At 39.3% G+C, this 22,874-nt stretch overlaps 3 pseudogenes; all 3 read left to right on the forward strand.

Annotated features, from left to right (window-relative positions):
* The first annotated feature begins 5,704 nt into the window (after positions 1-5,704).
* LOC132129808 (5S ribosomal RNA) lies at positions 5,705-5,827 on the forward strand (annotated as a pseudogene).
* Positions 5,828-13,368: 7,541 nt separating this feature from the next.
* On the forward strand, positions 13,369-13,482 carry LOC132129903 (5S ribosomal RNA; annotated as a pseudogene).
* An 84-nt stretch (positions 13,483-13,566) lies between these two features.
* On the forward strand, positions 13,567-13,680 carry LOC132129797 (5S ribosomal RNA; annotated as a pseudogene).
* Positions 13,681-22,874: the final 9,194 nt, after the last annotated feature.

The following is a 22,874-nucleotide window of genomic DNA, read 5'->3' on the forward strand; positions in this document are numbered from 1 at the left end:
AAATAAAAAAGGGGTCAATGCCCAATCTCAGAAACTAAGCAGGTTTCGGCCAGGTTAGTACTTTTGGAATTTTTCAGTAATTGTCTAATAATTTAGCAAAAATAAAATAAAAGAAAAAAAGAGTCAATGAGTCAATCTCAGAATCTAAGCAGGTTAGGGCCTGGTTAGTAGTTTTGGAAATTTTCACTACTTGTCTAATAATCTTGCAAAAGAAAAAAAAAGAGTCAATGCCCAATCTCAGACTCTAAGCAGTTTTGGGCCAGGTTAGTACTTTTGGAATTTTTCAGTAATTATCTAATAATTTTGCAAAAATAAAATAAAATGAAAAAAGAGTCAATGCCGATCTCAGAATCTGAGCAGGTTTGAGCCTGTTTAGTACTTTTGGAAATTTTCACTAATTGTCTAATAATCTTGCAAAAAAAAAAAAAAAAGAGTCAATGCCCAATCTCAGAATCTAAGCAGGTTTGGGCCAGGTTAGTACTTTTGGAATTTTTTTAGTAATTATCTAATAATTTTGCAAAAATAAAATAAAATAAAAAAAAGAGTCAATGCCGATCTCAGAATCTAAGCAGGTTTGGGCCAGGTTACTACTATTGGAATTTTTCAGTAATTATCTAATAATTTAGCAAAAATAAAATAAAAGAAAAAAAGAGTCAATGCCGATCTCAGAATCTAAGCAGGTTAGGGCCAGAATAGTAATTTTGGAAATTTTCACTAATTGTCTAGTAATCTTGCAAAAAAAAAAAAAAAAGAGTCAATGCCCAATCTCAGAATGTAAGCAGGCTTGGGCCAGGTTAGTACTATTGGAATTTTTCAGTAATTATCTAATAATTTTGCAAAAATAAAATAAAAAAAGAGTCAATGCCAATCTCAGAATCTAAGCAGGATTGGGCCTGGTTAGTACTTTCGGAAATTTTCACTAATTGTCTAATAGTCTTGCAAAAAAAAAAATAGTCAATGCCCAATCTCAGAATCTAAGCAGGTTTGGGCCAGGTTAGTACTTTTGGAATTTTTCAGTAATTATCTAATAATTTTGCAAAAATAAAAAAATAAATAAAAAAAGAGTCAATGCCGATCTCAGAATCTGAGCAGGTTTGGGTCAGGTTAGTACTTTTGGAATTTTTCAGTAATTATCTAATAATTTTGCAAAAATAAAATAAAAAAAGAGTCAATGCCAATCTCAGAATCTAAGCAGGATTGGGCCTGGTTAGTACTTTCGGAAATTTTCACTAATTGTCTAATAGTCTTGCAAAAAAAAAAATAGTCAATGCCCAATCTCAGAATCTAAGCAGGTTTGGGCCAGGTTAGTACTTTTGGAATTTTTCAGTAATTATCTAATAATTTTGCAAAAATAAAAAAATAAATAAAAAAAGAGTCAATGCCGATCTCAGAATCTGAGCAGGTTTGGGCCTGGTTAGTACTTTTGGAATTTTTCACTAATTGTCTAATAATCTTGAAAAAGAAAAAAAAGAGTCAAAGAGTTCCTTCCCTACTTATATAATGCAATGCCGATTATAGTGGCTGATCTTTAAATAGCCCACTCTTTGCAGCCTCCTTTGCTTATGGCCATACCAACCTGTCTATGCCCGATCTCATCTGATCTCGGAATCTAAGCAGGTTTGGGCCTGGTTAGTACTTTTGGAAATGTTCACTAATTGCCTAATAATCTTGCAAAAAAAAAAAAAGAGTCAATGCCCAATCTCAGAATCTAAGCAGGTTTCGGCCAGGTTAGTACGTTTGGAATTTTTCAGTAATTATCTAATAATTTTGCAAAAATAAAATAAAATAAAAAAGAATCAATGACCGATCTCAGAATCTAAGCAGGTTTGAGCCTGTTTAGTACCTTTGGAAATTTTCACTAATTGTCTAATAATCTTGCAAAAAAAAAAAAAAGAGTCAATGCCCAATCTCAGAATCTAATCAGGTTTGGGCCAGGTTAGTACTTTTGGAATTTTTCAGTAATTATCTAATAATTTTGCAAAAATAAAATAAAAAAGAATCAATGCCCGATCTCAGAATCTAAGCAGGTTTGGGCCTGGTTAGTACTTTTGGAATTTTTCTGTAATTATCTAATAATCTTGTAAAAAATAAAAAATAAATAAAAAAAGAGTCAATGCCCGATCTCAGAATCTAAGCAGGTTTGGGCCTGGTTAGTACTTTTGGAATTTTTCAATAATTGTCTAATAATCTTGAAAAAGAAAAAAAAGAGTCAAAGAGTTCCTTCCCTACTTATATAATGCAATGCCGATTATAGTGGCAGATCTTTAAATAGCCCACTCTTTGCAGCCTCCTTTGCTTATGGCCATACCAACCTGTCTATGCCCGATCTCATCTGATCTCAGAATCTAAGCAGGATTGGGCCTGGTTAGTACTTTTGGAAATTTTCACTAATTGCCTAATAATCTTGAAAAAAAAAAAAAGAGTCAATGCCCAATCTCAGAATCTAAGCAGGTTTCGGCCAGGTTACTACTATTGGAATTTTTCAGTAATTATCTAATAATTTTGCAAAAATAAAATAAAATAAAAATAGAGTCAATGCCGATCTCAGAATCTGAGCAGGTTTGAGCCTTTTTTGTACTTTTGGAAATTTTCACTAATTGACTAATAATCTTGCAAAAAAAAAAAAAAAAAAAAAAGAGTCAATGCCCAATCTCAGACTCTAAGCAGTTTTGGGCCAGGTTAGTACTTTTGGAATTTTTCAGTAATTATCTAATAATTTTGCAAAAATAAAATAAAATGAAAAAAGAGTCAATGCCGATCTCAGAATCTGAGCAGGTTTGGGCCTGTTTAGTACTTTTGGAAATTTTCACTAATTGTCTAATAATCTTGCAAAAAAAAAAAAAAAAGAGTCAATGCCCAATCTCAGAATCTAAGCAGGTTTGGGCCAGGTTAGTACTTTTGGAATTTTTTTAGTAATTATCTAATAATTTTGCAAAAATAAAATAAAATAAAAAAAAGAGTCAATACCCAATCTCAGAATCTAAGCAGGTTTGGGCCAGGTTACTACTATTGGAATTTTTCAGTAATTATCTAATAATTTTGCAAAAAAAATAAAAAATAAAAAAAGAGTCAATGCCGATCTCAGAATCTAAGCAGGTTAGGGCCAGGTTAGTACTATTGGAATTTTTCAGTAATTATCTAATAATTTAGCAAAAATAAAATAAAATGAAAAAAAGAGTCAATGCCGATCTCAGAATCTGAGCAGGTTTGAGCCTGTTTAGTACCTTTGGAAATTTTCACTAATTGTCTAATAATCTTGCAAAAAAAAAAAAAAGAGTCAATGCCCAATCTCAGAATCTAATCAGGTTTGGGCCAGGTTAGTACTTTTGGAATTTTTCAGTAATTATCTAATAATTTTGCAAAAATAAAATAAAAAAGAATCAATGCCCGATCTCAGAATCTAAGCAGGTTTGGGCCTGGTTAGTACTTTTGGAATTTTTCTGTAATTATCTAATAATCTTGCAAAAAATAAAAAATAAATAAAAAAAGAGTCAATGCCCGATCTCAGAATCTAAGCAGGTTTGGGCCTGGTTAGTACTTTTGGAATTTTTCAATAATTGTCTAATAATCTTGAAAAAGAAAAAAAACAGTCAAAGAGTTCCTTCCCTACTTATATAATGCAATGCCGATTATAGTGGCAGATCTTTAAATAGCCCACTCTTTGCAGCCTCCTTTGCTTACGGCCATACCAACCTGTCTATGCCCGATCTCATCTGATCTCAGAATCTAAGCAGGATTGGGCCTGGTTAGTACTTTTGGAAATTTTCACTAATTGCCTAATAATCTTGAAAAAAAAAAAAAGAGTCAATGCCCAATCTCAGAATCTAAGCAGGTTTCGGCCAGGTTAGTACGTTTGGAATTTTTCAGTAATTATCTAATAATTTTGCAAAAATAAAATAAAATAAAAAAGAATCAATGACCGATCTCAGAATCTAAGCAGGTTTGGGCCTGGTTAGTACTTTTGGAATTTTTCTGTAATTATCTAATAATCTTGCAAAAAATAAAAAAAAAATAAAAAAAGAGTCAATGCCCGATCTCAGAATCTAAGCAGGTTTGGGCCAGGTTAGTACTTTTGGAATTTTTCACTAATTGTCTAATAATCTTGAAAAAGAAAAAAAGAGTCAATGCCCAATCTCAAAATCTAAGCAGGTTTGGGCCAGGTTAGTACTATTGGAATTTTTCAGTAATTATCTAATAATTTTGCAAAAATAAAATAAAATGAAAAAAAGAGTCAATGCCCGATCTCAGAATCTGAGCAGGTTTGAGCCTGTTTTGTACTTTTGGAAATTTTCACTAATTGACTAATAATCTTGCAAAAAAAAAAATAAAAAATAAAAAAAGAGTCAATGCCCGATCTCAGAATCTAAGCAGGTTTGGGCCAGGTTCGTACTATTGGAATTTTCCAGTAATTATCTAATAATTTTGCAAAAATAAAATAAAATGAAAAAAGAGTCAATGCCGATTTCAGAATCTGAGCAGGTTTGAGCCTGTTTAGTACTTTTGGAAATTTTCACTAATTGTCTAATAATCTTGCAAAAAGAAAAAAAAGAAAAAGAGTCAATGCCCAATCTCAGAATCTAAGCAGGTTTGGGCCAGGTTAGTACTTTTGGAAATTTTCTGTAATTATCTAATAATTTTGCAAAAATAAAATAAAATAAAAAAAGAGTCAATGCCCAATCTCAGAATCTGAGCAGGTTTGGGTCTGTTTAGTACTTTTGGAAATTTTCACTAATTGTCTAATAGTCTTGCAAAAAAAAAAAAAAAGTCAATGCCCAATCTCAGAATCTAAGCAGGTTTGGGCCAGGTTCGTACTTTTGGAATTTTTCAGTAATTATCTGATAATTTTGCAAAAATAAAAATAAAATAAAAAAAGAGCCAATGCTGATCTCAGAATCTGAGCAGGTTTGGGCCTGTTTCGTAGTTTTGGAAATTTTCACTAATTGACTAATAATCTTGCAAAAAATAAAAAATAAATAAAAAAAGAGTCAATGCCCGATCTCAGAAACTAAGCAGGTTTGGGCCAGGTTCGTACTTTTAGAATTTTTCAGTAATTATCTGATAATTTTGCAAAAATAAAAATAAAATAAAAAAAGAGCCAATGCTGATCTCAGAATCTGAGCAGGTTTGGGCCTGTTTAGTACTTTTGGAAATTTTCACTAATTATCTAATAATCTTGCAAAAAAGAAAAAAGAGTCAATGCCCAATCTCAGAATCTGAGCAGGTTTGGGCCAGGTTAGTACTTTTGGAATTTTTCAGTAATTATCTAATAATTTTGCAAAAATAAAATGAAATAAAAAAGAATCAATGCCCGATCTCAGAATCTAAGCAGGTTTGGGCCTGGTTAGTACTTTTGGAAATTTTCTGTAATTATCTAATAATTTAGCAAAATAAAATAAAATAAAAAAGAGTCAATGCCCAATCTCAGAATCTGAGCAGGTTTGGGCTTGTTTAGTACTTTTGGAAATTTTAACTAATTGTCTAATAATCTTGCAAAAAAAAAAAAAAAAAAAAAAAAAAAAGAGTCAATGCCCGATCTCAGAATCTAAGGAGGTTTGGGCCTGGTTAGTACTTTTGGAATTTTTCACTAATTGTCTAATAATCTTGAAAAAGAAAAAAGAGTCAAAGAGTTCCTTCCCTACTTATATAATGCAATGGCGATTATAGTGGCTGATCTTTAAATAGCCCACTCTTTGCAGCCTTCTTCGCTTACGGCCATACCAACCTGGCTATGCCCGATCTCGTCTGATCTCGGAAGCTAAGCAGGTTTGGGCCTGGTTAGTACTTGGATGGGAGACCGCCTGGGAATGGCCCATGACCCCTCCAAGTCCCTATCCTGGGTCCTGATCACCGTGGAAAAAAAAAAATAAACAGATTAGCAGGAGAGGGGAGGGGCCAAATGTAAAGAGATAGGAGAGAGGGGAGGGGCCAAATGGAAAGAGAGATGTTTTTGTGAATAAGACCATGAAGACTAGAATCTCTGACTTGAATGTTTTATTAAGTATAATAAGATGTCTGTCATGTAATGTAACAAACATTATGCTTTAATTAAAACAATAAAAAACAAGTAATGTAACAAATGTATTTGCTCATATCTGTTTGAAGTATGAATGGATGCACTTTACAAATAAATGTGAGACTTTTAGTTACAATGTTTGCAAGGTCACTGAAAAAAAATCTAAGAATCTATATTAGGGTAGGGTACTTGAACAAAGTGTAATTTGCTCATATCTGAGATATTATTCACTCTATTGGCCCCATTCGCCCTGTAGGGAGCATGTAAAATGTACACATAAAAGGGCCTTAATGGAATTTTAGAAAAAGACTTTATCTTTACCTTACTGGTAAGTAATTCAGCCTCTCTTATACTCAATACAGTTTCATGTGACAGTCTTTACCTCTATCAAGTGGACAAATGGGGAAACAGCAGTGAAAGGAATCATGTATTTGGAAACATTCTTTTATTTTATTTGTTCAACAATATATATCTACATATCAGAAATAAATAAACAACACAACAGCAATAACAATAACACAGGTAACAATGTAAACAGAATAGAATTAACATTAATTATTATGTAATTTAGCAGAAAATATAGCAAAATAGGAACTAATAAGTTATTATTTACAGGATTCTTATTACAAGATTTATACATGTACACATTAAGCAATATACAATATACGTACTATATACAAGGAGATGAGGTAATGCAGTGCAATAGTATGCAATGTTAAGCAGATATTTACATTCACTAAAAACACATCTTTTTTTTTCTATGAGAAAATAGGTATGTGTTTTATAGATGGTGTATAATGTATCGGTGAATTGGTATAAGAGGCAGATATTGTAGCAATAATGACTTGGGGAATGTGATTTGGGGGATGTAGTTGCAGATGGAGTTGGCTCTCTAGTTGTTATTTTTTTTTCTTTTTTAGTTCCTCATCTACTACACTTTTGAAGTGTTCAAAACTGTTGAACACAACACCTTCAAAACCTGAAGTGGTGGACTTCCTAGTTGCTGGGCAATAGGTAAATATTTTTTGGCTACTTTCAGCAGCCTTGTCTTTGGAGGGCGTGTACCTCTTGCGCTGCCCACCACACTGGGGTACTTGGCAGGCCCCACAAGGCTTCATGGATTTATGAGGCTTGATTGGTCTGGATGTCAGCACAGGAGGCGGTGCGAAAGATATGAACCCTTGACTGCTGGATGCCCCACAGAGCATCATGGATGGTCCCTGTGGCTGTGCAGGAACCACTACCAGGACAGGTGCTGCTGACGCTCTGGGTGGGATGTACGTGGCCACAGGGGGTTTAGGTTGAATGGGCCGGTTCCCAAGCATTTCCACATCCACCCTGCAAAAATAAATCATACATACGATGATGAGTATAATTCATGAGAAATAATGTGTATGACTATCAATTCACATGGTTTGTTGTGTTTAAGTTTAAACCATTCAGCTGATAAATTCAGATATGTTCACATATTTTAATAAAGTAGTAAAGTCACATACTTGTGACATGAAGAACTGAACAACTTACTTCCGCTTCTGACCATGCCTTTTCCCAGCTGCATGACGTAGGCTCTGGTACTGAACCTGAGGTCGATCTGGAGCTGGAAGGGATTCTGGCAGAGTAGGAGCTGCTGGCATTGGTTCTTCTGACAGCACTCTTTGGTCAGGTTTCACCTTTGGCATTACTGTTGCCCTGTAGTTAGCCTTCTTCTCTTCCCGTGCCATGAATGTAGAGATGGACTTGGCATTCAGATTGGGCAGAGGAATGGAGAGACCTTTGAGGATGGGATCGTCTCTGACTCGGTCTACAATCCTTTTATACTGGCCCTTGATTGCATTGGTGATTTTAGTGGGGGAGGTGAGACGACTGGCTGGTGGCCGGTTTTTCAGCATCTTAATAATGAGGTACAACAGACGACTATCCTCAGTCACCTGGGCTGCCTGAGGGTACCTCATCCAGGAAGACTTTGTCTTCTGTGCTGCTCTGGTCTCAGGTGTGTCAGCTCCCAAGCATCTGCCAAACAGGGTGTAACCCCACCTTGACTCATACCTTTTTACAAAGTTGGCTGCAGACCTGTCATGCTCATGCAGAGCACCAACTGCATTGCCAATCTTCAGCCTTAGGTCAGCTGGCACTAGGTGACGGTCACTGTTGTCTGCCAGTTCTAAAATGAGCAGGGCCAAGGCTTCCACTTCCTCCAGCACAGGAAGATGCAGATGGCTCTGGGTCATCAGCACATCCTGCAGAGCAGGACTGTCCTCCTCCTCTACCTGTTCTGATTGAGTGAGGATGACATGTTTGTCACTGACAGTGTCCATAGGATCCTCCTCTGACTCTGCACCCATGTCTACACCCTCATCTGCCAGCTTGTCCTCGCTTTGTTCAGCCGTCTCCTCTTCTTCACGGGACTGCTCTTCCTCAACTGCAAATATGTAATGTACTAATCACCAGTGTGTCTAAGCAGTTACAACAACTAACAGTAGACTAATTAATACAACATGGCAATGCTGCAGTTCATTTGTTTCATATTATGAAAAATAAAAATGAACTATATCATACATACTTGTCATGGATAGAATATGCATGATATTTATAGGTATTTGACTGCTCAGTATGTATGTATATTGTTATAATGCAAGATTGTGTACCTTGCTGGGCATAGTAATCCCTTGCAGTGAAGCTGGTTGACTGGCACATGGCATACTCTACTCCAAGGAGCTCCTCCTCGTCTGGGTCCTTGTATACAGCAGGGTAGGGCATTGGAGTGGCAAAGTTGGGCTCGAGGACATGCTCTTTACCGAAGAGCACATCAGCCTGCTGATTCAGGCGCTGAATCTGCCGCGGGTCCATACACCACGTCTGCCTGCCATGGCCACCAGCAACCCGGAGTGATTCCATACGGCTGTTCCCTTGCACAGCAAATGCAATCAGATACACCTGAAAGACATGACCATTCATGCATTATTGTACATCAGAAACTAATTTTGGTTACAAAGTGGGCATCGCCCAGCAGCATGACATACAATTTGTCTTTTGTCCGCAATAGGCTATTTTGTGTGTGCGCATCTCATACACCCGGTTGATGCTATGTGAACAGCATAGAGCTCACACACGCACAGGAAGAGAGGGTAGCACAAAAGCAGGTAGGATACAGGTAAAATATGCTTATGAACAATGATGTGTAATCAATATTTATTTTAAATATTAAAGCTGTTTATACTTACTTGGAATGGCATAACTCCACATCTCTGTGAGGGAATGGCATTGTACAGGTGTGAGTGCAAGCCCTCCAAGGAATTACTGCCTCGCCGACACCTGTACTTGTTCAGGCGGACACCATTCAGCACCACCACCTTCACTGAAACATACAGCTGTATGCCAGGGGGGTCCTATAAAACATATGTTGCTTATTTATTATGGTGTCTGTGAGTTTGAGTTTGTATGATTTTACAATAATTAGTTAAAAAATGTTTACCCACCTGCATACAACTAAGATGCTTGCTTGCAGTTGCCCAGTGAGAATCCACTGCCTGTGCTGATTTGTACAGGTGGATTCCATCAATGTCAAGGCCTGCAGGTCCCTTGAACTCCGTAATGATGGACTCAATTGCTGAAGCTGTCTCCTGTAACAATCATTCACATTTATTTTATATAGTTATATCGCTTAAAATGTGAAATTATTTCAATAATTGGAAGTATTTCCAAAATGAAATATAGTAGTGTGACAACTTAGTTAATTTTAGTGAAGTATGTTTTGAGCTTCTTATACATAAAGATTATACATGGATTAATATTACACTTAACCTCAACCCCACGGGTGATCCGTCTGACATAGGACCTGATCTGGTGAGGTTTGAGGAAGGCTATCATGTCCTCGTCTGAAAGACTGGCGTACAACTCCTGGTTGCCCTTCCTGACTGCCTGGATTAGGAGCATCATATCGTCCTTGTAGTAGGCCAGCACTGCACCTGCAAGGGCACTCATGAACACCCCATACTTGGCATGGCTCTGTTTGATGACAACAGCATCCCAGCGGTGCAGCCAGTGTCGAATGTCCAGTCTGACCACAGTGCCCTTCTGCACCCAGTCCCCGAACAGGTTCTCCAGGAAGGACGAACCACTGTCACTGAAACAATATAAATTCAGCATGTGTTCTTTGTTTTTTTAACATTAAATGAATGACAAATTTTGTCAGGGTATATGGATGTGTTATTACCTACCGACAACAGTTGTTATCTGCATATATGACAGTTGGTGCAGGAGCCCTAGCTCGTTCAAAGCGGCCCATCAGACCTTTGGCCATACGTCTGTAACACCCCTCAGACTCAGCTGCCACCACCACTGTGGTCAAGAACTGGCCCCACTCGTTCAGCACACTGGTGACATACTGCATGGTGCCCTGACCATCATCATATATCTTCTTAAGGACCTGGAAAACACAAAGCAGAACATTAATTTGATCATTTCTAACAATAACCTGTCTGTCCAATATGATTTATATGAATTACAATGCATGTACATTTTGTATCCATCCCATTTGAACGCTGAACAGTGAGGCCAAAGTCCCTTATTCAAAACAATAAGCTGGCCCAAGTCACTTAAAAGGGACTAAATAAATATTAAGTCTGCTTAACTTTATGAATTGATACAATACACATACCTTTCTTGTACCATCAATGCAGAGGATTTCTCCAGTCACACTGAGGACTGAGGCTCTGTACACAGGCATCTTCTCCATCTCCATGATCATGTGTGCATGCCTCAGCACACGGGCACAAGGAAGGGGAGTCCGGGGCAGAGGAGGGGTGTAAGTACCAGCAGCTTTGACAAAGGACAGGATGCTCTTCTGAGATGATGCAGATCCAGCTGTGTGGGCTTCATACAGAAGAGTCTGGTACAGGTCACGGCGCTCCACATACCACTCATCATGTCCCTGCTGCAGCACTCTCTGGACTTTGTTCATGGACACACTGTTGACCCTGTCATTCAGAAGAGTAACCACGCCTTTGTCAATGGCACGCTTCCCACACAGTATGGCAGGAAACATGCTTCTGATGGCCGGGGCCAAGTTCATCAGAATCTTGGGACTGTGTGCCAGCCAAATGTACAGCTGAACATGATGACTGTCTTCATCTTCACTGTCTGCGTCACTATGTGTCTTACTCACTGCCCGCCTCATCTTTTCACAATGTGAACACTTCAGCTTCTCCGTCAACAGGGTGTAATTGTACTTCATCCCACACACTTGCCTGGCATAACTACCAAAGCCTTTCTTTTCAAGGTATTCACCTGGTGGTGCAGGGCAGTTGGAGCTAGGGCAGCGGATCTTGGCTTGCATCACACCAACTGGGCGCCAGAAGAAGGCAGGGGTTGTGAAAAAGGCCATCATGTTGGGCAGTCCTCCCTTGACAGAAGTAGGAATTGGGGGAGGGTGGAATTCCATCTTCTCCTTTAAAAGCCTTCTCTCCACAATCTCTCCTTTGGCATTCTTGTACCTGGAAGGCCTCTCAAACAGACCATACATCTCATCACATTTCAGCCACTTGATGTTAGGAGGAGCTATACAATTGGCTTGTGTAGATGAAGGTGGATGCTCCCAGTATTTCTGCCAGCCCTCGAGCGAGATGTTACCAGTTTCTGAGGCAGAGGTGTCAACAGGGGAAGAAGGTCTTCCCTGAGATGTGCTGAGGCTGTGGGAAGAGTCCTGACTCACAGCTGGTGTGAGCTCTCCCCAGGTGGTCAGCTGTGTGGAGACCGCTACCTCAGACTCTTCAAGGACAGTCTCTGTAGAAAAAAATCTGACAAAATGTATTGAGCACATTGCTTAAGATGTGAATATAATGACAAACACAAGCATTATCACAATAAACAATGTTTGTTTCTATTTTCCATGTTATCAGATCCAATTTTAGAGAATACAAATGATATTTAATACAAACATTTTAGTATAGAGCTGCTACAAAAAATATAGGCAATAGTGTAAAAAAATATTGTAATATAATTAAAAAAATCCCACATTTCACATAAACAAATTAAATAGATTTTTGTATGTGTTATCTAAATGCCAACAAAGCATTTAGACATTAAATCTGTTACACTAAAAAAAGGGGCAGCTAGCTTGATAATATCCCTCACCCTGCTGAAAATTAAAGTGAAATACTAAACCTACTGTCGTCATTATCGGTGCCATAAAATGTGTGATATTTCAGCAGTGTATTTAGTCAGATGTTTGAAATACATCAGTGAGAAAATGTTATATGAATTTTAAAATAGAGTTATGGCGTGTTACATGTTAATTACCAGCAGCTGCCAACAATTCAGCATCACTGGCATATTCAGGATCCTGCTGGAACTTAGAAAGGGTAGATTCAGCCTTCTTTCCTCTGTCTTTCCTGGACTCCTGTTCATGCAGAAAATAAAGAAATTATAGAAAAACACATACAGAGTTGTATTGTACCACATAAACACAAGTACTTACACTGTTACCACGTCCTATGTCTAAAGCACAAGCTTTTGTGCAGAGTAAACATTGATGATTTTACTATTGAAGGTGCATTAATATGTGCCTAACTGATTTACACATGCACTACATTTTTTTTTTTATAAACAAAACAGTAAATATAATTTAATCTCAGTTAACGGGTCAAAGTTACCTCCAAGCGTTTGTCAAGATGAAAGGTGACAGGCGGGAACTCTCTGGCATACTGCAGCAATCGCTCCTTTTGCCACTTTAGGAGATCGTTCTTCTCACCCTTCTGGCAATATTCAGACAGCAGCCATATGACCCAGCCAACATCATTTTCGAGCAGCCACCTGAAAGACTGTCCTGCATATTTGCCGAATGTGACAACTAGCTGGCCTTTCCACATTTCCCCTCCAGCTTTCTTTGCAGCAGCCTCCGCCTTTTCCAAGTCCGAGTACAAATTCACCCGAGTGCGTGACAAGTCCGAGTTCAAAAACTGTTAGAACACATTTATATGAATATACTGGAGAATATACTGGACTTACCTCTTGTTTGCTGTTAACGATCTCACTGTCACCGATCTCAGTCCATTGATGATAGTAGTGTTGTTTACGCTTGTCACTCAAATGATGCACTTGATCCGGTCCGGCCATCTGATTGGTGGGTTGAGGAAGCAGCCTGCTCAACAGAGCTCAGTGATTGGTTGATTGAGCTGCTCAACTTGCTCAACGGCGCTCAATGATTGGTCAATAATTGGTCAGTATAGGGACTTAGAGGAGGGTGAGCCTGGGAATACCAGGTGCTGTAAGCTTTTGGGTTTTCTTCCCTACTTATATAATGTACTGGAGATTAGAGTGGCTGATCTTTAAATAGCCCTCTCTTTGCAGCAGTTTTCGCTTACGGCCAACCTGGCTATGCCCGATCTCGTCTGATCTCGGAAGCTAAGCAGGTTTGGGCCTGGTTAGTACTTGGATGGGAGACCGCCTGGGAATACCAGGTGCTGTAAGCTTTTGGGTTTTCTTCCCTACTTATATAATGTACTGGAGATTAGAGTGGCTGATCTTTAAATAGCCCTCTCTTTGCAGCAGTTTTCGCTTACGGCCAACCTGGCTATGCCCGATCTCGTCTGATCTCGGAAGCTAAGCAGGTTTGGGCCTGGTTAGTACTTGGATGAGAGACCGCCTGGGAATACCAGGTGCTGTAAGCTTTTGGGTTTTCTTCCCTACTTATATAATGTACTGGAGATTAGAGTGGCTGATCTTCAAATAACCCTCTCTTTGCAGCAGTTTCCGTTTACGGCCATACTAACCTGAGCACCTGTGATTGTTGGTACATTCCAGGAAGTAAGAGGTGGCGGTAGGGAGAGAAAGGCTCTCCCATGTGTTTGTTTTGGTTTGTTTTATATTATATTGGATTTAGTTAAATATATATATTTTTTCTTGGTTTGTTTTATTACTTTATTTTTTAGGGCCCTGAGTAGAATTTACTGCTTAGGGCCAAAGGAGCTTTAAAGCTCTTAAAAGTTTGATTATGGAGGAACAACATGGCAATGGCAAAGAAGTGGCTGAGGAAAAAAGCAACAGTAAAGAACTTCAAAAAGATATAAAAAAGAATAAAGCAAAGAAATTCAACAGAGACAAGTGAGGTGAGAAGACAAAGGAATGAGATGAAAGACAATGAACAACAAAAGTATTACTCAAAGGAGGCAACAGTAATTGTTAATACTACAGAAGTAAGAGATCGAAGGGTGGAGGATGTGATAAAAGCGTTGATTGAAAAAGTTGGACTGAGTAAAGTGTTAGCGGTAAGACCAAGATTAAATAATGAGTATGAGGTAACAGTAACGGATGAAGAAGCATTTGAAGTTTTAAAGGATGGACTAACAGTAAAAGGAATTGTGTGTGAAGTGAGGAATCTTCAAGAGAGAGAGTGTGTTGTTTCATTCATGCACTTACCAGCTTATGTAACGGATGAAGAAATAACGGCAAAATTGAGAACATGGGGAGTTAAAGTTACATCTGCAATAAGAAGAAGGTACTATCCAGACACTGCAATCACAGATGGAACAAGACATGTCTGTGTAAAATTCCCTAAGGAGGTGTTATCACTGCCTTACAGCACGAGATTTGATACTGCAGAGGGAGTGCAATATTTTAGGATCATACATGATCGTCAAATGAAGATCTGTAGATTGTGTATGAAACCGGGACACATTTTGAAGGACTGTCCAGACTTTAGCTGTCGAGATTGTGGTGAAAAGGGACATTTTTCAAGGGAATGTGATGCTGTAAGATGCCCGGAGTGTCGTAAAGTACTGGTGAAATGTGAATGCTGGATTGAAGAGGATACTGAAACAGATAAAGAATATGAGCAAGTAGATGAAATGGAGAAATCACAGGATGTGGACGACGAAAAGGAGGATGAACAAACAGAACCGACTGAGGATGAAGAAGAGAATCAAATAGGAGAAGATGCAAAGGAGGAACAGAAGTACTGTGAAATGGAAAGAGAGCAAGAGGAAGAAGGACATGGAATACAAACGGAAATCTTGAAACAAACAAGAGAGGAGGAAAAGGAAAGGCAGGAAATGCAAATGATAGAGAAAGCAACGCAAGGAAGAAAAGAAGACAACAAAAATGACTGGGAAAAGGTTACAATAACAAGAAGAAGACAACTAAAGGTAAAACCAAATTTAGAGAATGTACAAAAGAGACATATAATTAAAAAAAAGAACTGAAAGAGAAAGTATTTAAAATAAGAGACTATGGTGAGAATAGTTTTGAGGTATTAATGCAGTTGGGAAAAGTTGATGAATGTTTAGAATAATATGTACTTTGCTATGTATTATGTTTTTGAAAATTGCAACACTTAATGTAAGAGGGTTACTAGAAAAAGGGAAATTTGAAAAGTTGAAACTTTTGTGTAGTAGATCAAATGTTTTAGTGGTTCAAGAAACAAATTGGAGGGATGAATTAATGGAAAGTTTTATAAAAAAATGGAAAGGTGATATATTTTATAGTAATGGTGATGGGAGGCTAGGTAGGGGAGTAGCATTTTTAATTAAAAAGGGTGTGTGTGAAAAAGCACAAGTGGTTTATGATGATATGCAAGGAAAGTGTTTGATAGTGAAAATGATGGAGGGAGAGACAAGTATAATTCTGTGTAATATTCATTCACCTGTGGTAGAAAAAGAAAAGGTGTTATTTTTTAAGAAACTAAAAGATATTATTGTGAAATGGGAGAACATTTTAATTATGGGGGATTTTAACACTACGTTAAGCAAGATGGATATTGCAGATGGGATGGTTTTTAAATCTGATAGTGGAAGGAAGGAATTAAAAAGTCTAATGGAAGAAAATAACTTAGTGGATGTATGGAGAGAAAGAAACGAGGGGATACGAGATTTCTCAAGGCAACAGGTGGTGAAGAATTTTATATGCCGAAGTAGAATAGATTTCTTGATTAGTTATAGGGAAATGTTGAAGTTAATAGATACTATATATTATAAGGAAACAATGTTAAGTGATCATAAAGTTGTATGTATACAAGTTGATATGAATGATTTTAAAAGAGGGCCTGGAATATGGATGTTAAACACTGAGATTTGAAAAGATGAGAATTTTAAGGAACAAATAGAGGTGTTAATAAAGAAGGAAAAAGGAAATCAGATGTATAAGGATGAAAAGAGAATTTGGTGGGATAATTTAAAATATGACATTGGAAAATGTGCAAGAGAACATAGTAAAATAATACAGAAAATTAAAAAAAGAAAAGAAAAAGAAATAAGAATAGAATTAAGAGATGAGCTGAGTAAAGAGGTTGTCAATTTACAGACAACCGTAATGTTGGAGGAAAAAATAAAGGATATAGAAGAAAAAAAATATAAAGGAGCAATGATAAGAAGTAAAGCAAAATACTTAGTGGAAGGTGAAAAATGTACAAGGTTCTTTTTTAATATGGAAAAAAACAGACAGAGAGCAGGAATGATTAAAGAATTAATAGGAAAAGGAGGAGGAAAGGTAAAAGAAAAAGAAGAAGTTTTAAAAGAAATAAAAGATTATTATGAAAATTAGTTTAAAAGGGAAGGAGTGGGTAGAGAAGAAATTGAATTTTTGGTAGAGAAAATCAAAATAAAGATAGATAATGGTGATAAAAATTTATGTGAAAGGGGAATTGAAAAAGAAGAAATAGATGAAGCAATCATGCAGTTAAATAATGGTAAAAGTCCAGGAAAAGATGGTCTTCCAAGTGAATTTTATAAGGTTTTTACAAATGTAATGACACCAATTTTAAAAGATGTGTATGATGAAATTTTTAAAAAGGAAGAAACCAGTTATTTTATGGGGATAGGATTAGTAAAATTAATTTATAAAAGAAAAGGGGACATTGCAGATCTAAAAAATTATAGACCAATAACTATGTTAAATACAGATTTTAAAATATTATCAAAGATTTTAGCTAACAGATTGAAGAAAATTTTACCAAATATAATACGAACAAACCAGGCATATGCAATACCAGGAAGAGATATTACAGATACTATTAGTAGTATAAGAGATATTGTAAGTTACAGGATGTTATGTCCCCGGCTTGTCTAGGGGTCTGGGACATACAAATAAATCTACCCAGGATGGAAAAACTCAAGGATGACTCGAAACAGGTGTCAAGTTTGGGTATTTATTGATGAACTAACAAAAACTTAAACGTTAACTAGAAAAATATAAACAACACAATACACAATCACCACGGCTCCCACCGCGCAGATGAAATACACACGAGGATAGCCCGCTGCTCACCCCACCTCCCCAGCTGATCACGAACACTGGTCCGTCAGCTGGCTTCACACAGACGGCTCCGGGCAAAGATCGCGATCTGCTGCACCCAGCCGATCTTACAGTCCACACAGCAGGTCACACAGTAGTCCCAGTTTAGTAATCCACACAGACTTCAAGGGAAAAGAAAGAGATCTCGATCAGCGGCACCCAGCCGATCTCATAGTCCACACAGCGGTTCCACATCGGTAATCCACACAGACTTCAAGAGAAAAGGAAGAGATCTCTCCCCACACTTCACCAGCCCTCTTTATACGCCTCACTGATTTCCACTGATCAGCTTCAGCTGCGGGATTATCCGTGTCAACCTCCAGATCCCTGCAGGAGAGAGAGAGAGCGCGACACACCCACACACACACACACAACACCTACAGACCTCATGGGTCGTAACACCCCCACCCATAAGAACAAACTTATATAGTGTGTATCTCATAACACATAAAAGTTTGTTCCCTTATATGTTAAAGGATTTTAGTCTTACCCACGGGATAGGGCATCAGCCAAGATGTTGTCTGCTCCTCTTTTATGTTTAATATGCAAGTTGTAGCCTTGAGCCAAAAGGGCCCAACGCATCAAGCGCTGGTTACTGTTGTACAAGCGGGCTAGAAAAACAAGAGGGTTATGATCTGTGTAAATAGTGATCGGCAAGAAACTTGAGCCTACATACACTTCAAAGTGTTGTAGAGCCAGGAGCATGGCCAATGTCTCCTTCTCTATGGTGGAATAGTTCAGCTGGTGTTTCTTGAACTTAGTTGAAAAATAACACAAAGGTTTACACATGTCTCCCTCCCCTCGCTGCATCAGCACCGCCCCAGCCCCAGTTGCACTAGCATCAACTTCCAAGTAGAACGGTTGGTAAAAATTTGGCGCCACCAACACAGGTGCACTGCAAAGAAGAGACTTGGCAGCCTCAAAGGCCTGAGCACACTCATCATCCCACCTAAAAGGTACCAAAGGACTACACAGTCTGGTGAGTGGAGCAACTACCACAGAGAAATTTTGGCAGAAACATCTATAATATCCCGTCATTCCTAAAAATCGCCTAAGCTCACGTCTAGTGGTAGGAGTTGGTAGAGATAATATAGCCGTCACTTTGGCATCTAAAGGCCGGACCTGCCCCTGACCAACCTGTTTACCAAGATAAGTAACTGTGGCTTTTCCGAATTCACACTTTGCCAAATTCAATGTGAGAGAGGCATCTGCCAACCGCTGACATACAGTCTCCAAAGTGGACATGTGGCTACCCCAATCCTGAGAGTATACAACCACATCATCAAGATAGATGCTACAATTTGGTACATCCCCGAGTACAAGCTGCATTAAGCGTTGGAATCTGGCAGGAGCATTTTTCATTCCAAAAGGCATTACCGTGTACTGCATAAAATCATCTGGTGTCACAAAGGCTGAGATGTCTGACGCACGCTGGGTCAAAGGCACCTGCCAGTATCCTTTCAGTAGATCTAACTTTGTGATACATTTAGCAGGGCCAACCCTATCAATTAAATCGTCCATGCGCGGAAGCGGGAAAGAGTCGGACACCGTAACTGCGTTGACCTTTCTAAAATCGGTACAGAAACAAAACGTTCCATCAGGCTTAGGTGTTAGCAAACAGGGTGAGCTCCATGGACTGTAGCTAGCCTTGGCTAACCCATTTTCTACCAGATAACTGACTTCCCTTTTCATTGCCTCTTGTTTAGCTATTGGAGAGCGATAAGCATGCTGTTTAATAGGTCTAGCGTCACCCACATCAATATCATGCTCCAGCACCGTGGTGCGAGATGGCACGTTACCTAAGATAGTAGGATGAGCATGAAGTAACTCCGTTACCTCCTGCCGTCGAGAAGTAGATAGGTAAGACAATTGTTGAGTTAAAGTAGCCATGAACTCAGTATTAGCAAGTCTGCCACACATGTGATCTTCACATGGCGTTGCTAAATCGGGCTCTGACCACTCACTAACAAGAGATGTAACCCCCACCACTGCAACGCTTTGAGACTGTAACAGATCCTCCGGATCGCCCTCTCTAGAATGAAAGAACTTCAACATGTTTACATGACATAATCGGGTCTTTCGTCCACGGTCAGGTGTACGGATGATATAATTTGTCTCTGAGAGCTTCCTTTCTACCTCATATGGTCCTGAGAATTTAGCAGTAAGAACAGACCCAGGAACGGGCAGCAAGACCAACACCTTGTCACCCGTCTTAAACTGCCGTTCAACGGCCTTTTTGTCAAACCGCCTCTTCATTTGGATCTGAGCAGACGAGAGTGACTCCTTTGCCAGCTTCACAGCACGCTGTAACCGCTCCTTGCACCGGAAAACAAAATCCACCACATCAGCTTTGGAAGGCTCATCATGCACCATCCTTTCCCTCAGCATCTTTAACGGGCCACGCACATTATGGCCAAAGACAAGCTCAGCTGGACTAAATCCTAACGATTCTTGCTTTGTGTCACGAGCAGCAAACAGTACAAAAGGAACTCCTTCATCCCAGTCTTTACACGTCTCATGGCAGTATTTTTTTAGCATGGACTTTAACGTTTGGTGCCAGCGCTCCAAAGCTCCCTGTGACTCGGGATGATAGGCACTGGACACTGAGTGAGTGATCCCTAAGGAACTGAGGGTTTGTTTGAACACCCTAGAGAGGAAATTAGTTCCCTGATCAGTTTGTACTAGCTTAGGCAACCCAAAGGTAGTGAAAAATTTAACTAGTGCTTTTGTTACGGACACAGCCGTAATTCTACGTGGGGGAATAGCTTCAGGAAATCGAGTAGTCACACACATCATGGTGAGCAAAAACTGATTACCAGCCTTGGTTTTAGGTAAGGGGCCTACACAATCAACCATGACGTGTTCAAATGGTTCACCAACTACGGGAATGGGCTGTAACGGGGCTGGAGGAACAGGTTGGTTTGGTTTGCCAACAAGTTGACAGATCCTGCAGGTTTTGCAGAAACGAGTTACATCAGTTTTTAGGCCTGGCCAAAAGAACTGTTTTAGTACACGGTCATAGGTTTTACTAACGCCCAAATGGCCTGCCCATAAATGCTCATGTGCCAATGACAGTATCTGTTGTCGAAAGTCAGCAGGTGCAACTACCTGATAAACCACTTTCCAATCACTATCTGGTTCTAAACCTACATCATCTGTATGAGAAACCCACCTGCGCATCAGTACCCCTTTATCCATGAAGAAAGGTTGTTTACTGTTACACTCTGTTTTTTCCTTAACCACCGAAGCAAAACATCTAATCAATGAGGGATCACTTCCTTGAGCTTTTATCAAAGCCTTAGGAGTGAGCGTCAAAGGTGCAGGATCAAACTCACCCACCGAGTCCGCCACCTTTCCAACCCCATCCACCTTGCAGCTCAAAGGATCATCATGGGATACACCCTCCTCAGAGAAAATGGAGGCAAAAAGTGAATCAGACAGGTTAGTTTCCTGAGTCTTTTTACGTGATTGCGCTCTTGTAGTCACGCTAGCTGTAAAAATATGAGGATGGATTGTCCCTAACTCATCCTGCTCAGACTCAGGAATAGGATTGCTAACAACCCTAGGGACAGGGAACACTTTTCCCCCAGCTATATCATTTCCAATAATGACCTCAATACCCTCTATCGGAAACTCGGCCCGTACACCCATCATGAAAAATCCAATCACTAGATCAGAATGGACAAAAATCCGGTGCAGTGGTACTGGTACAAAACCCATCTCTATACCCCTCACCACTGCACTTACATCAGAACTATCACACACAGGGAGAGTGCCAGACATTATTAGTGATTGTGAACAGGCTGTGTCCCGCAACATCCTCACTCGTCGCTGATCCTCTACTTTCCCTGTCAGAGAAACAAAACCTTCAAAGATAAAAGGTTTAAAACAATCATCAGTCTCACGCATCTCTGGTTCCAGCCTCTGGGGCCGAGGAGACATTTTAATCAACCCCACCCCCTTTGGTTGTTTTTGCGTTGGACTAGGTTGCTGACCCTTCCAAGCCCTGCACTCTGCAATTAAATGTCCTGGTTTTCGACAAAAAAAACATACTCTGTCTGCCTTTTGAATGGAAGCTATTCTGGGACAACTGTCAGGAGAATTATGAGCTAATTGTTCAGACTTTTGAAGGACTACTCGTAGAGGAGCATCACGCTTAATAAAGGTGGCCTTATGCAGAAGTGTAAACTCATCTGCAAATATGGCTGCCTGTTGTAAAGAAGCAATCTTTTGTTCACCTAAATAGACCGCAGTACGTTCTGGCAAACAGTTCTTAAACTCCTCAAGCAAGATCAGTTCACGTACAGAGGCCACATCATCTGCTTTACATGCTGTGCACCATCTATCAAAGAGAATTCCCTTTTCAAGTGCAAAGTCTGTAAATGTCTGATCATGAGTTTTTCGTAAGCTACGAAAACGCTGTCGATATGCTTCCGGTACTAACTCGTAAGCTCTCATAATAGCACTCTTAACACGGTCATAATTTAACCCATCCTCCACTGACAGTGCTGCGCACGCTTCCTGGGCCTTACCAGTTAATTTACACTGCAGTAAAATGGCCCACACTTCTTTAGGCCAGCGTAACGCTCCAGCAACACGTTCAGATGCCCCAAAATAAACTTCTACCTCAGTCTCACGAAAAACAGGCACGAGAGAAATATATTTACTCACATCATATCCACTGGCAGACTGTGGAGACACACTGGCAGGAGTAACAGGGCGAGCAGCATCAATATTTGCCTGTAGTTCAAGTTGTCTCATTTTAAATGCTATATCTGCGTCTTGTTTCTTTTATTCCAATTCTCAATGGAGTTGGAAATTTCTTTCCTTCTCTTCCTTCTCTATCTGAAGCCGCAACAAACGAACTTTTAACCGGCCATCCTCCATAGATCCTGGGGATGACTCAGTTGAAGATGGCACATTTTTGGGCATTGTAACAGGCTTACCTGTCTGTATCCTCTGTCTACCAGCAGGGGTCCCTAGAGCAAGCTGGTCCCCCCTCACACTCAGCTCTGGATCAAGATCACTCACAGGTACCGGTAATACAATAACCCCTTTACTGATGAGTCCGTTCACGACCACAGCTTTAAGTTCAGCTTTCCCTAGAGAAGTGGACACAGAAATCTCATAATAGTTTGCAATATCATAAAGTTCAGTTTTCTTGCATTTATCCAGCTGACTTAAATCTGGAAGAGACACAAACGCATTTAAATCAAAGACTGCCATGACAAAACCACTTGAAAAGACAACTCAATTCATTAACCTAATATAACTCAGTGACCCGATATCAACCTCCCCCCTTCCCTCCACAAAACAAACCTCCTCAGCACCTGCTTATCCAAACTTACCTATCTATCTTCAGAAGCGTGCCGGGCTCGAGGCGACTTACAGGCAAACATCAGCGGTCGAAACCCTGAAACACCAGCCCCCTTTGGAGAACATAGTCTCCGCCCAGGATTTGCTTCCAAAAATAAAAAAGGCAAAATAATAAACTAGTGTCCGATGGAAAGGCTATTTCAGCCTAGCTGGATACTACCCTATGCTAAGCTGAGGAAGCAGTTCGAGTGGAAGTTTACTC

This window comes from Carassius carassius, chromosome 46 (genome assembly GCF_963082965.1).
Source record: "Carassius carassius chromosome 46, fCarCar2.1, whole genome shotgun sequence".
NCBI lineage: Eukaryota > Metazoa > Chordata > Actinopteri > Cypriniformes > Cyprinidae > Carassius > Carassius carassius.